The 14,113-nt window shown below is 47.6% G+C and overlaps 1 protein-coding gene across 1 annotated transcript in view; it reads right to left on the bottom strand.

Moving 5' to 3' along the window:
• Positions 1-9,739, bottom strand: part of LOC144768745 (uncharacterized) — a 39,211-nt gene extending 29,472 nt beyond the window's left edge. Inside the window, exon 1 of the mRNA XM_078652632.1 lies at positions 9,350-9,739. The gene's annotated coding sequence lies outside the window, so the exon portion shown is untranslated. The remainder of the gene's footprint in view (positions 1-9,349) is intronic.
• Positions 9,740-14,113: the final 4,374 nt, after the last annotated feature.

Here is a 14,113-nt window from a genome sequence, read left to right as displayed (position 1 = left end):
TTGTCACAAAGCAAATTATTTTAGATAATACATGATTAAAGAACAGGGAGGGGAAGTGCAAAAGAATAAAGAGAACATTAGACTGAAGATGTTAATTAATTAATGAAATAGACAGTGGTAAGTTCTGATATGAAAGGATCTCCTTCAAGCAACTGATAATAAATGATAACACAATTAATGAGTGTGACTCAATGTTGGTTCTTTTTCTGCTGTGCTCCAACAGAAAGTGAAAAAGAAGTAAATTGGACTGTAAAATGATTAAATTCATTCACGTAGTAAGATTGTAACTAACAAGGTATTCTTTCACGATAACACATGAGAAAACATTTATGGGTTTGGAGGTAGGTTATTTACCATAATATGTCTTACCATCACTAAGTTCAAAAAAAGGAAGCTGGTGCACAAGACGGATATTAATAAGATCCGATGTTTTAAATACCTGAGAAATCGATCTGAGACTAGATCTTGAGTACTAGAGAAGATTTTGCTGTATATCATAATGGTTTTATAATAGGAAAGTTCCGTATGCTTCACAACATATTTGCATGTTGATCTTACTAAGTGGCAAAGGATAGTGAAAGAATCTTGGACTGTTGTGACTCAAATCCAAGCTCTTCCTGGGCGGGGCGGGGCCCGATTCTCGGCTTCCTCCCTCCTGCGACTTCCCAGATCTCCGGGCCTCTCCTCACTTCACCCGGGCCCCCTCTTGGGACCCGGGACTTCGGTGTGGAGCCCACGAGGGTCCGGACTTCCCGCTGTCGGTCTCGTCCAAAGAACTTGCGGGCTTCCCTTTCCATTTGGGATTCCCGCCCACAGTCAGGCGAAACCCTGCCTGGCTTCCTGGTCACTGCGCAATCGTGGCAGCCGTGTCTTTTCGTTGTCCTGGGTCACGGCGGTTATTCCTGGTGGATGCGGGGTGGGCTCCTGCTTTTAAGTAAGGCTCTAGTGCGCGGTGGGCACCCGCTAGGGAGCGCAAACACACGGGGTGGGCACCCGCTCTCTTTTAAAAAGAAGGCAGAGAACGCGGGGTGGGTTCCCGCTAATTGATGATGAAAAAGCGGGGCGGGCACCAGCGAATAAATAAATACAAAAGCGGGGTGGGCTCCCGCGATGAGGCAAGATACCGGGAATCCCACCCGCTGGGATTCCCTCGGGCATGTTGATTCCTCAGCAGCGCGCTGCAGGACACCAGCTCCTCTCTTCGCCTGGACAATTAAAATATAGCGCTCATGAGGCGCTAGAAGGCAGGAAAGCAGGGGCAATGCTGGGCAAGATCAACAGGCAGTAGGGCAGCTCAGCAATACAGAGTAGCAGTTCCTAAAAACAGTCAAACTCAGCAAGGTGGCAATACTCCTGGCACAGCAGCCTTCGCTCCAGCATAGTCTCTTCCAAGTCCAATAGAAGCAAAGAGTCCTTGGCGCAGCCAGGCAGGCCAGTACGCAGGGACACTCTGGAGCAGCAGCTGGGTCCCGCTGCGGTTCCTCCTGGCAGTGTCTCCCCTACAAGTCAGCCCAAGCACCACACTCTCGTGGGGTCACAGCCCTGTATTGATACACCCTCCTGCCCTGCTTCTAGAAGGGGGCAGAATCTTCTGGAAGGGTCCCGGAGGTTCCAGTTCCAACTGGTTTTGGGGGAGTCTAGAGCACTTTGTTTACCAGGCTTCCCTCCTCCCTTTGTGAGCTGGGGCTTGGTAATCAGACACACCACAGGGGGGCAGAGCCAGCATTGTACAGGCAGGCACAGACCTATTAAGGGACAGGGGACTTCTCCTCCCACTACTCCAATTGCAAATCTCCTATTCAGCCTCACACTGACTCACCCTGCCCTCCCTGGAGCCACCCACACCTCATCAGCCCCGGTCACTTCTAGAACCAGCCATGCAGGCAGGCAGGCACACAGAAATGCCAACTTCTAAAAGTTGCATTCCTAAAATAGGGAAAATAAATGTGCGCACACCATTGAACAGCATTTATTATTTCCATTCCACACATGCCAAACATGACATACTTATTTTGTTTCGTTTAGGAGTTATCCCTTGGGGGGGGGGGGGGGTCCCAATGTTAGCCTATGGAGGGTAGAGAGCACATGTACTTTGCACTGCTAAACAGTGCAAAAGTGCCCAGAGTCGGAGGAGGAGCTACGCGTGCATTCAAGATGGCCGCGTGAGCCCAGGGCTCCCGAGACCCTCGCCACTTCCCGAATTTATCCTGAATATTATCCTGCCAACATCGACGGGCTATTGAAGACGCAACCCAGCTGACATACTAGCTGTTTTCAGAAATCGATTTGGACTCTGGGAACCGAACTTAGGATACATTTGTGGCCTGCCCATGGACTCCTCCGGGCCTCGGGTGGTCTGCGTGCCCAGGCTGTAATTCAACAACAACGGCTGCGGAGTCTTGGTTGCTGCCCAGAGTTGACTTTCAGTTTCGTTTTTGGGTCTTCACCCTCTCACATCTCTATCCTGTCGCAATAGCCTGTGTTGCGCCCGGACCTTGGATTTCACTCTGAGCCCAAGGCGGTGTGTCTGTGGTCTACGCCGTATGCCCGCTAGCTTGCTATTGGTACTATTGGTGGAAAACGCACGAACCATTTTCACCAGGTCCAGGGCGCTTCCGGGGGAGCTTGCCGCCTGACATGGCCGGCAAACCAGACAGCGAGAAACGCGAAACCAAGACCCCTCTCCGAGGTGGTTCCGTTCAAACGAACGTCATGGACCGCTACACCCTGCCTAAGGTGTCGCCCGGAGGGGCGAATAGGAATCGGGGTGAAGTGACCGAAGACCCCGCCATGTTGGCTGATCTTACATTGCAAGACGTCATGGGCGCCATCACTGGTATGAAGACTTCTATGGACCAACAGTATGAGGCCATCGCCCTCAAGCTCGACACAGTTGCCATTGACGTCAATATTATCAGAATGGATTTATCAAAGACCAACGAAAAGGTAAAATCCTTGGGCTTAAAGACTTCCAGCCTCACTACGGATGTCGCTGACCTCCAAACGGAGGTGCGTAATCTCCGGACCTCTAATGACCTCTTTAATCGTCGACTGGAGGATTTTGAAAGCCGGGCGAGACGCCATAACGTGCGCATCATCAGTGTTCCGGAAAGTTCCACAGCCTCTTCCGCGGATCTCCTTGTTGAAGATCTCATCCTCACGCATCTTGCTCCTAAAGGCCTCAGCAAATTCTTTGCCGTGGAACGTGCGCATAGAGTTCCGGGTGGTAAGCCTAAAACCGGTGCTCCACCACGCCCGATTATTGCTAGAATCTTCTATTTCAGGGATAGAGACGCTATCCTGCAGGCATCGCGAACGGGTGGCCCGGTGAAGTTTGAGAATACCACTGTGAGCTTCTACCCGGACTTCACACAATCTGTTCAGAAACAGGGGATGGAATTCCAAGGAGTGAAGCGGAGACTGAGGGACATGGGACTGAAATATGCGATGCTTTTCCCGACCAGACTACGGATTGAATATGAGGACCGGACATTTTTCTTTGATCGCCCTGACAGAGTGAGTGACTGGCTTGATTCCTTGCCTGAGCGACGAGATCGCACGGAACACTCCGGCGGAGCTGAGGGCGGCCAACCTGACCAGGAATGAGCAGTAGCTCCCGAGTTTCTGACACTGTTTCTGATATGTCACTGCGGTTTGATGTCTCCCGTATTTCTAAGACTTATGTGTGTAACCAGAGGTGGCGGGGGGTGGGACTCTTTCCTCCTCTGGGTTTCTTCTTGTAGATTAGTTCTATGTTAGGGCGACAGGCACACTGCAAGTTGGGGTGGCTTTTGAGTCTAACGCAGCGGTGCAGGGTGGGGGGCGTTCGTTTCCTGGGATTGTGGGGGGAGGGTGGGGAATGTTTGGGGTGTGTTTTGGTTCTTTTTCACGGCAACGTATTGATTTACTATTTGATTTGGGTGCTGCGCTGCGGGTGGGGAGGGCTCTGCTACCGTTTCGAGTGTGTGGAGTAGAGGGTTGAGACTTCTATGTTGGAATGTTAATGGATTGGGAGACAGGATACAATGGGGTGTTGTATTGCAATACTTGAAACGTTTCTCCCCTGATGTAGTGTTATTGCAGGAAACACATCTGATTGGGAACACGTCATGCTATGAATAGGCGGGGATACCACCTTGCTGCCCACGCTGGTTTCACCTCCGGTTCCAGGGGGGTGGGTATTCTTGTTCGGAACTCCCTTCCCCTGGAGGTTGACAATGTAATGTGTGACGATAGAGGGCGTTATGCTGCCCTCACTGGTAGGTGGGAGGGGAAGACCATCACGCTGCTTTCTGTATATGTCCCCCCTGGTTTGCAGTCCTCGACCTTCGCTGATTTGGGGAGGGTGGTTCTGGGACTTCCCGACTGTATGCTGATCGTGGGCGGAGACTTCAATTCTGTTGTTTCTGGGGCGGAGGACCGCCATCCCCTCCCCCCCCCCCGAGATCTCGCAAGGTCCCAATCATGGTTGAGTGGATTCCTGGAAACGCTGGGCTTGATTGATTGCTGGAGGGTGGTGCACCCGAGTCGGACACAGTTTACCTTCCACTCGGGTGCCCATGGTAGCCTGTCCAGGTTGGATTATGTTTTGATGCCGGCAGCACGGGCCTCATTGATGAAGGAGATCAGACACTTAGCTAGGGGGATTTCGGATCACTCTCCTGTATGGCTTCATATGGACATTACTCCGGGCACTGGGGGTCGAGTGGCTCCGATTAACCCCTGGTATCTCCATAACCCTAAAACCCGTGTTGAACTTGTCAAATCTCTTGATCACTACTTTCTTGAGAATGAGGGATCGGTGTCTTCTCCTGTCTCATTATGGGAAGCGTTTAAGACGGTCCTTCGCGGACATGCCTTATCATTGATTGCTGGTGCTAAAAAGAGCAGGAATGAGGCAGTGGTCCGAATTGAGGCTGATATTACTGAACTGGAAAAAGAGTTGGAGTCGGGGGTCACCCGAGATAAACTTTATGTCCTCGGTCTCAAACAGTCTGATTATAGGGCCCTGGTGACTGATGCCGCTAAACTCATGAGTAGGGAGCGACAGGGGCGGCTGTATGATGTGGGGGACAAGGCTGTGAAATTGATTGCCTGGTTGGATAGAAAGGAGAGAGCGAGTCGTGTGGTTCCGATGATTGAGAGGCCTGATGGAATGCGTGTGACTGACCCGGTTGAGATAGTCGAGTGCTTGGCTGATCATTTTCGGGAGGTTTATTCTCCAGTATCTGTTAGACCCGAAGAAGACTCTCACCAGTTGTTGAGAGATATTTCACTGCCGTGCCTATCGGACTCAGACAGGGTACTGCTGGATGCGCCACTTTCAGTGGATGAGATAGCTCTTGCCATACGCTCTCTTCGATCGGGGAAGGCTATGGGTCCCAATGGTCTCCCTATTGAGTTATACAAGTTGCGCCCAGATAGGATTGCACCATATCTCCGAGGTATGTTCTTGGAATCGAGAGATACTGGCTCCCTCCCTTACGATCAGCGTCTTGCATCAATAGTAGTGATTCACAAAGAGGGGAAGCCAAGGGCTTGTTGTATGTCCTACAGACCCATATCACTTCTTAATGCGGAGCCAAAGATCCTCGCTAAGGTACTAGCTAACCGTCTTATCAATGTGATTAGTGACTTGATTCATCCGGACCAGTCCGGATTCATCCCGCGCCGTAATACTGCACTGAATTTGAGACGCTTGCACGGCGCTCTCGCGAGAGCCTCATATCTTCTGGAGTCGGCCATCTTGGTCTCCCTTGATGCCACGATGGCTTTTGACACTGTGGAGTGGTCGTATTTGTGGGCCACTCTGGCAAAATTCGGCTTTGGTCCTGGCTTTATTAGCTGGGTGAAACTTCTCTATGAGGCTCCGTTGGCGCAGGTAGTGGTCAATGGTCGGGTATCCAGTCCCTTCGCTCTGGGAAGGGGTACTCAGCAAGGCTGTCCGTTGTCTCCACTCCTCTTCGCGCTTGCCCTGCAGCCTCTGGCTGCATGGTTGCGCTGGGAACCTTCGATGAGAGGTATACAGTGGACCCCTGAGTTTGAGGATCGCATTTCGCTGTATGCGGACGATATTCTGTTGTACCTCACTTCGCCCCAAAAGTCGTTAAACGTGCTGTTTGATGTGTTGATTTCCTTCGGACGTAATTCTGGCCTTGTGATCAACTGGTCCAAGTCCTGTATATACGTACTCGCGGGTGGCGCCCCTGCATTGCAGTGTGGTTGTCCAATACAGGTTGCACAAGAGGGTTTCAAATATTTGGGAATTTTTATCACTTTGGACCCCGTGGCCAGATATGAACGTAATTTACTCCCTCCGCTACAACGATTGCGTTCTGACGTGGTGGGCTGGCGCGGCCTTCCTCTGTCCCCCCTCGGGTGAGCCACCCTTTTTAAGATGATGTCTCTACCACGGTTTTTATACGCGCTCCAGAATACGTTTGACGCAGTTCCGGCAAAATACTTCCGGGAAGTGGAGAGTCTACAAAGACAGCTGATTTGGGATGGGCGTGCCCGTATCGCCCTCCCATAACTTACGCTTCCCTGGTATGACGGCGGTATTGCTCTTCCCGATATCAGGCGTTACTACTGGGCCTCTCAATTGAGTGCAATCAATCACGGTATGTATGGTCCGGGTTTAGATCCTGCATTTGAGATGGATAGGTGGCTGTTACCGGGTGGGAACTATAATAGGGCGCTATACTCTAGATCTGCGATCCGGACGCTTACTGGTCCTACCAAGATCGCGGTGCAGGTGTGGAATTGTGCGAATGCGGCAATGGGGTGGAGCGGTAGACTGACCCGAGCGACCCCCTTGTACGATTCTTGCAAGCTGGGAAGTTTATGGAGGACGAAAGGCTTTGGGAAATGGGATATGATTGGTATCAGTAGAGTGGGCGATCTCTGGGTTAAGGATAGGATTAAGACTTTTGAGGTCCTGAAGGCGGAATATGAACTGAGTGATCGGGAATTTTTTCGCTACTTACAGAATCGTCACGCGTTGGGCTCTGTTTTCCCCGTTGGGACCGTTATTCCGGATTCTTCCCCGTTGGAGGATCGGATACTTGACGGCTATGTGCCCGATAGCACGATTTCTTTGATTTATAAGAAATTAATTAAGGATCGGTCTGACCTGTTAACGCATTTAAGGGAGGTCTGGACCAGAGACGGTTTATTATTAGATGATGAGGACTGGCAATCTGCGATTTCCTCACCCAAGGAGGTCGCGATACCGGCCCGTCTTCGACTAGTTCAACTCAAGATCTTGCACCGTGTGTATGTTACTGGCCCGCGACTGATTTGAATGGGTTATTCTGTTGATGGGTTATGTATCCGTGGTTGTGGTCGACTTGCTACTTTCCTTCACATCATTTGGGAATGTCCAGAGGTTGCTGCATTTTGGAATAGAGTGCATGCGGTCATGAAAGAGGTCACGGGAGTCGAGATACAACCAGAAGCTAGGCGGTGTTTGCTGAATGTATGGGAACCGAATGACTATGACGTGGCTCAGACGCCTTGGGCGACCCTGGCCAACATGATTGCGAAACGAGACATTGCACAGTTGTGGGGCGCTCCCCGCCCACCGACGGTCTCGGTGTGGAAGGAGAATATGGATTGGTGTATGTTTCGAGAGAAGACGGTGTATGTGGCACGAGGTAGGCCCCAAAAATGGGGTAAAATCTGGAATCAATGGAACTCCTACAGAGGAGATATATGCACACCACCCCTTCCTGATGTACCCGATGCTTCACATTCTCCCTGATCCTGACGTTCCATGATTTGTTCTAATTCATATGTTTTAAAATCTTTAGTCTTTTTCCCCCGATTATGCCCCCCCTCTGATTTTTGTTGATTGACTTGCATTGTGATGCTATTGCCTTTTCCTTCCCGCTCAGAAAAAGCGCCTGTATTGTAATGCTCCTTTTGCCTTGATTGTTTGTTTTCTTTCTATATAATAAAAAGAGTTTAAAAAAAAAAAAGTGCCCAGAGTCCTAAAACCACCAACACCATGTTAGAACAAGCATTGGCATAGCCAATAGGTCTCGCCTTTGGGACCTTATAAGTGTTTAGCCATGCAACACTTGATGTTGTTGCACCAAGGATATTGTGCTGGATAACTAAACACTTATAAGGTTGCAAAGGCGAGACCTATTGGCTATGCAATGCATTTTATTTTGGAGCCACTGGGAGATTAAGTGATTTGCCCAGAATCACAGGATGTTACTTACGTTTTGCCACACAAAAATACATGTCCCTGAAAGCAGTAATGCCCTTGGCTATCTAAAAACAGCAGGCATTGAGTAAGGTGCTTCACATAACATGGGACCTGCGTGGCAGCCATGAGCATTGCGAATGAAGAAAACTTTTCACGTAGGTTTTTTAGCAACATGTCATTTTTTGGTTATGTTTATAAACCGCTATTATCCCTGTTAAAGGCGCAAATCGCTTGAGCGGGATGAGTGTTGATCATATGTAGTGATAAGAAAATTTGAGAGGGACCCCTTAAAGCTATCAAGGGAATTGAGGTCCTTGTAACGAAGAAAACAGGATTCCCTTGACCCAACAATCAAGAAATAGTATGGATACAGTGGTTAACAATGCACTAAAATATTGAATACAAAGTTCTATATATTACAATAGCATTTTATTATTAAAATTGTTTTTTTTGTTTTGTACTAATTTCATTGTACATAATGTAAAAACTGCCTAAGGCTTACACAATTGTATATTCATGAGGCTCTTTGTACTTAATAGATTGCATGTCACACCTGTAAGGTCTAACACAACTGTGCCTCCCCGCGCCCAAACAAAACTAGAGCTTTCTGGCAAAAACAGGATTCCAAGAAACAAATATAAAACACTGCACTTCAAAGAGACCTCCATTCTCAAGTGCTGCACTGATTCAGTTGCACCCACCGTGTACCTCACTCACCAAAATTGCACGCGAACATATGCAGATAATTGCCTAGTGGCTTAATTATGTATCCCATTTCCGTCCATAATACGTAACTCTAAAATAGCGCACTTTCTTTGTATGTAAGAGCTAAGGCTTGTTTTTTTCAGTTGCAGAGAAACCATCTTTCTATTCTGCTATTGTACACTGATATTGTAAATTGGATCTAACTGTACAGCATTCTATCACCCTGCTGGCAATGCCACAGCAAACACTACTTAATAAAGATAAATATTACGACAGCATGAGCATTTAACATAATTCCCATCCCCATGCGCCCGGTTTACTGGTTCTGTGTAAACAAAACTTCAGACCTCTAGAAAAGGAATAACAGTAATCATAATGCCCCTGAAACCAACGTAATTGTAATATACTACAAAGAAAACGTTAACATACCGAAATGCGAAGCCAGGGTTGTGCACCTGCTTGCCTATTTTCTCAGTCGGAAGGTTTGATGGGCTCCGGTAATCGCCCTTCTTTTACCTCTATTAATGTCTCGCAGAGGACGCTGGTTTATTTTTTCTTCTTTCCTGAAAATGCTAGGAGCATAGCACTTGTAGGTTAACAAAGGCTCGTACAAGAAAGTCGTGTCTCAACTTTGCGCATGCGCAATTTCCAAGGTGAGTTCGCGCGAGATTTTGGGAGAAGACTGCAGTTTGATGGTAGACGTGTGTTTTGAATGAATGTTGTGGTTCCGTAGTATGGTCTTGCGAGCAAGTGGTAATCCTGAGCTCTGTGCTCCGAAAGGAAGGCCGTTTTGTTTGATTTCTCTGTTTTTCTTCGAATGACGGCTCGCGTGTACTCGGCTTTTTTTCTCTCAGTGCTATCTCGGTTCAGGAGGAGCTGCGCATGTGTGTTATTCATATGGCGGAAGTTGCTTGTGTGCGGAGATAGTTACTCTCCTGATACCGGCTTTATCGAGTGAGCATGGGCTGGTGTACCTAGGCGTTTTCTCACTAGAATTGTCTTAACGAGGTAGAGATGGGCGTGCGTGTGTCACTCACTCGTAACCAGTGCTTTAATTGGAAATATATAAGTGCAGTTACTCTGTTTAAAGGGCCTGTTTGCTTCTGAGAAGTGTCGGTACTCTAATATTATAATGTGCTGCATGCATACAAAAGGTATGGTAGGTAGTGGATCTTTTATTGTTTGATTAATTAAAATCTTTACAAAGAAACCACAAATTCATACAGGACTAGATTATATACATTTAAATAACAATATATCGTTAAAAAGTCATTTTGAATAGCAGTCAATCTTTAAAATTGTATACATCCTATATTTAAAAAAAACTGTTTTTTCTTGTTTAAAAAAATTAATATGTTAAAGCTAAAAAAAAATGTATAATCATTATTAGTGTCCAATTTCATGCTGTTCTAATTTTTTTCCATACTTTTGTTACGAATTTTGTCAATGCAGAGTTAATGAGAACATCATCTGAACAAAGACATTGAATCAAAGCCTGCCTACATGTCCTTATCCCTCTTTCATTAAATAGTCTTTTTAGTATTGTTAGTCTTTCATTTTTAGGTCTCGCCTGCCGATGCTCTTGCGCATTCGAGCTGGCGAGAGATATAGGGGCTTATCCGGAGTTTAGCCAAAGTGGCGATTTGATGCTCCGGCGGCAGGTTAGCCCAGCACCATGTGACTCTGGGCAATAGCTCGCTTAATCTTCCCGACGGCCCCCCAGCGCCTAGAGACCCTTACGGGTGATTGTGCGCTTTACAAATGTGGACTTTACTTTACTTTACTTTATGCAGTGCACGTGCGCTTTTAGGTCAATGCGCAAGCGCAATGAGTTAAAATGCGCGTGCACAGCATCAAATCGCCAGCCATCTGTTCCCCAGCTTGGTGCCGCCAGCAGCTCTTCCCGCTCCGCCCCCTGCTGCGGCCGTGTCGCATTTCTCCTCCACCCTCCCAACAGCAATGCCCTCCGTCTCAAGCTTGTTTTAACTACATCAAAGGGTTCGGCTCCCCGCCCCCTGTTTCTGTGTGTAATCCGCCGTTTTAGTGGTTGACCACAACCAACACAACCTCTACGTAATCTCTACACATTGTGTTTATTTTCTGTAATTTTTCTCCATCTTAAAGGGAGCATCTCTTCCACTTAATAATTTTGCCCTGACAGGCGTGCGAAAGAATCCGTCAAAAAGAATCCTTCCTTCTCACCAAACCGTAGGCGCTACTTCCTGTTTTGCTTTAAATGCCTCGATCACATGGCTGCAGCTTGCGCCAGAACAAATGCCAACTAGTGCATCGCTTTCAGAGCTGCATCACTTCCTGTGAGCACATGGCTCTGGAGAAATAACCTGCAGCATTCAAGTTGCCAAAGCGGTTCAAGGTAGAGTGCGCAGGCTCAAATACACTCGCACAACAAGCAGTGGGAAATGTGCCGTATTTACACGAGTATGTCCAGCTCGCACCACTCCAGTCCCCGCCATTACTGTCCAACCCCCCCCCCCCTGCCATTTCTCCAAGCGCACGGGGGGGCGCCCCCTGGATTCGATTCAATCTTCTGCTATGTAGCCACAGCGTAGCTACCTGCGTGCAGAGACAAAACCGACCCCTGCTTGGGACATTTGACTGCTAATTGGACAGTCCCTGCTACGTGTAACACATAAACACTTTAATCATGCATGACTAGACCAGTAATAAATTAAAACGGGCAGTGGTCGTGATTTCGTTTCTACTGGGAGTTTAAAAGGGATTAAAACGAAGAAATATCATTAATTAAAATAGCACCTATGTACTTTAGTTTTTCTCTATCTATTCCAAAAGATGTTATCCTAATATAGGTTTCAAGTGTATCCAGAGCCTCAAAAATTACATTTTAAACGATTTCAGATTTGTAATAATAATAGACTACAGTGTTTGGGCAAGAGACATTTAAAATAATACTGTCACGGACAACAATTTAGTACAGAGACAGTCACGTTTGGATTGATTGGTGAACTGCTTGTTGAAAATTACACAGCGCGTCAATGGGCGCGCCGAGGCCTGAATCTCCGGGGACTGCAGTCTCCTTTGCTCTCAACAGGCAAACACAGCACGCTTCCTAAAACCGGAAGAGAAGAAAAGCATGCCCTGCTTTGAGCTGGTGGCAAGCTGCTTTTCGATCTCGTCTGCTTCACAAATATGAGGGCGATTTATTCCTATGTTTCGCTTGCTTGTTCAGTTACAGGCCAGCGATATGATTTCTGAAAAAGCCCCAGTTTGTAATTATGCGTCCATACGATATTTATTCAAAGATTCGGGTTTGGAGTTAGTTTGCGGGTTTTAAGGTCTCGTAATTTTCCTATTTAACTTACATTTCTCTTCTGAAAAAATGGTCGATCTGTGCTTGTAGATGTTGCTTGTGCTGTCGTGAATTGTCGGATTGTGGTCACACGTATGGTATTTGATACGCCCTGTTCCAAGCGTTCCAAGGAGCAGCGCACCGTCTTACTGGGCACATTTTTATTGTAGCTGGGACATCCCCAACACGAGTCGCTGTATGCGTAACGATGTGTGGTGTCCGGTTGAGACTAGGTTGCAGATACCAAGGGGTGTGCCGTGAACTGGCTCGCCAGAACGCGCAGGCACATTTTGTTGTCTATACTTGCATTAGACACCTTTGAAACACAAGGAATTACAGACATTTTATACTTTTTTTGCCTGCTGGGGATGGGACACTGGCGGATCAGGAGCTATACCCGTATGCTTGTCTGCTCCCCCGGCTGCCTGCCTCAGCCACGGCACTGTATAGACAGCTTCTCGCTGCTCCGGTACCTTAAAGGTGCACCAACAACACCGCCTAGAGCATCTCCGGAACTATTGTCAGCCACAGAGTACCTGAATTTCTAAGCAAGGTACAACATTTTTCTTCTGTGCACTGAAATGCAATGTTTGTGGGCACACGTTTATTGCAGTGTGCACAGCAGCACGCTGAAATAAGCGAGGGAGCAAGGTATAATTTCGAAGTGAATATTACAAGGAACAATAGTCTACAAACTTTTATTTTATGAATTGTAACATTCAGGCATATTTTCAAACTTTATTGCCTAAAAAGACACGCTTTTTAGTGTGCCCCATCATTCTACACCCTTCTGGACACGCACTCCAAAGCTGAACTTTTCACTTTCAAATCATTGATTTCATGGGTGTGTAATTAGTTCAGTGGAAGTAAAACAAGACTATAACAGGAAAACAAGCATTTGCAATGCCATAGGTTTACCACCCCCAGCGCCCCCTCCCTTCTTGGCGTTTTTAGGTCTCGCCTGCCGATGCGCTTGCGCATTCGAGCTGGCGAGAGATATAGGGGCTTATCCGGAGGTTAACCAAAGTGGCGATTTGATGCAGTGCACGTGCGCTTTTAGGTCAATGCGCTAGCGCAATGAGTTAAAATGCGCGTGCACAGCATCAAATCGCCAGCCATCTGTTCCCCAGCTTGGGGCCGCCAGCAGCTCTTCCCGCTCCGCCCCCTGCTGCATCAAAGCCTTTCATTCCCCCCAGCGTGCGCTCTGACTCAGCCATTTCTCCTCCCCTAATTATTCACGGCCGCCAGGCCGTGTCTCCTTTTGATTTGAACTTTTTTTTTTTTTTTTTAGTTACCGCTGGTTCTATCCATTCCACTTCTCTCCCTTTCCTTTCTTCGGCGCAACTGGAAGCTTGGCTGATGATAAATTAATAGTTTCACGGCCGCCAGGCCGTGTCTCCTTTTATTTTAACTTTAAAAAAAAAAAAAACATTTTTTAGTTACCGCTGGTTCTATCCATTCCACCTCTCTCCCTTTCCTTTCTTCGGCGCAACTGAAAGCTTGGCTGATGATAAATTAATCAGTACATTTACGTAATATACCCAATTTTCACTGCCCATTTCGGTATTGTAAGAAAAACCTGCTGACTTTGCCAATGCTTGTCCTACTTTTCTTTCTCTGGTGGAGAGTCTGTCGTCGAAAAGCACTAAACCCACTAGCAGTGGAACCCTCCAATGCAGCCGCTGGGTTCCGCGAGACCCCTCCGCCCGCAACGGACACTTCCTGATATAATAATCTTTTCTAAGGATGCCACGCGCAGAGGAGCGCGCGCATTTGATTAATGTATTCGTGCCATTTACACGTTAAATTCGACATCCCATGCACAGGCACAACCTGTCTACATGACCTTCTGCCTCCTTTAACTT

The sequence above is a fragment of the Lissotriton helveticus genome, chromosome 7 (genome assembly GCF_964261635.1).
Source record: "Lissotriton helveticus chromosome 7, aLisHel1.1, whole genome shotgun sequence".
NCBI lineage: Eukaryota > Metazoa > Chordata > Amphibia > Caudata > Salamandridae > Lissotriton > Lissotriton helveticus.
The sequence above is the reverse complement of the archived record's forward strand: the minus strand, read 5'-3'. Positions and strand labels throughout refer to the sequence as shown.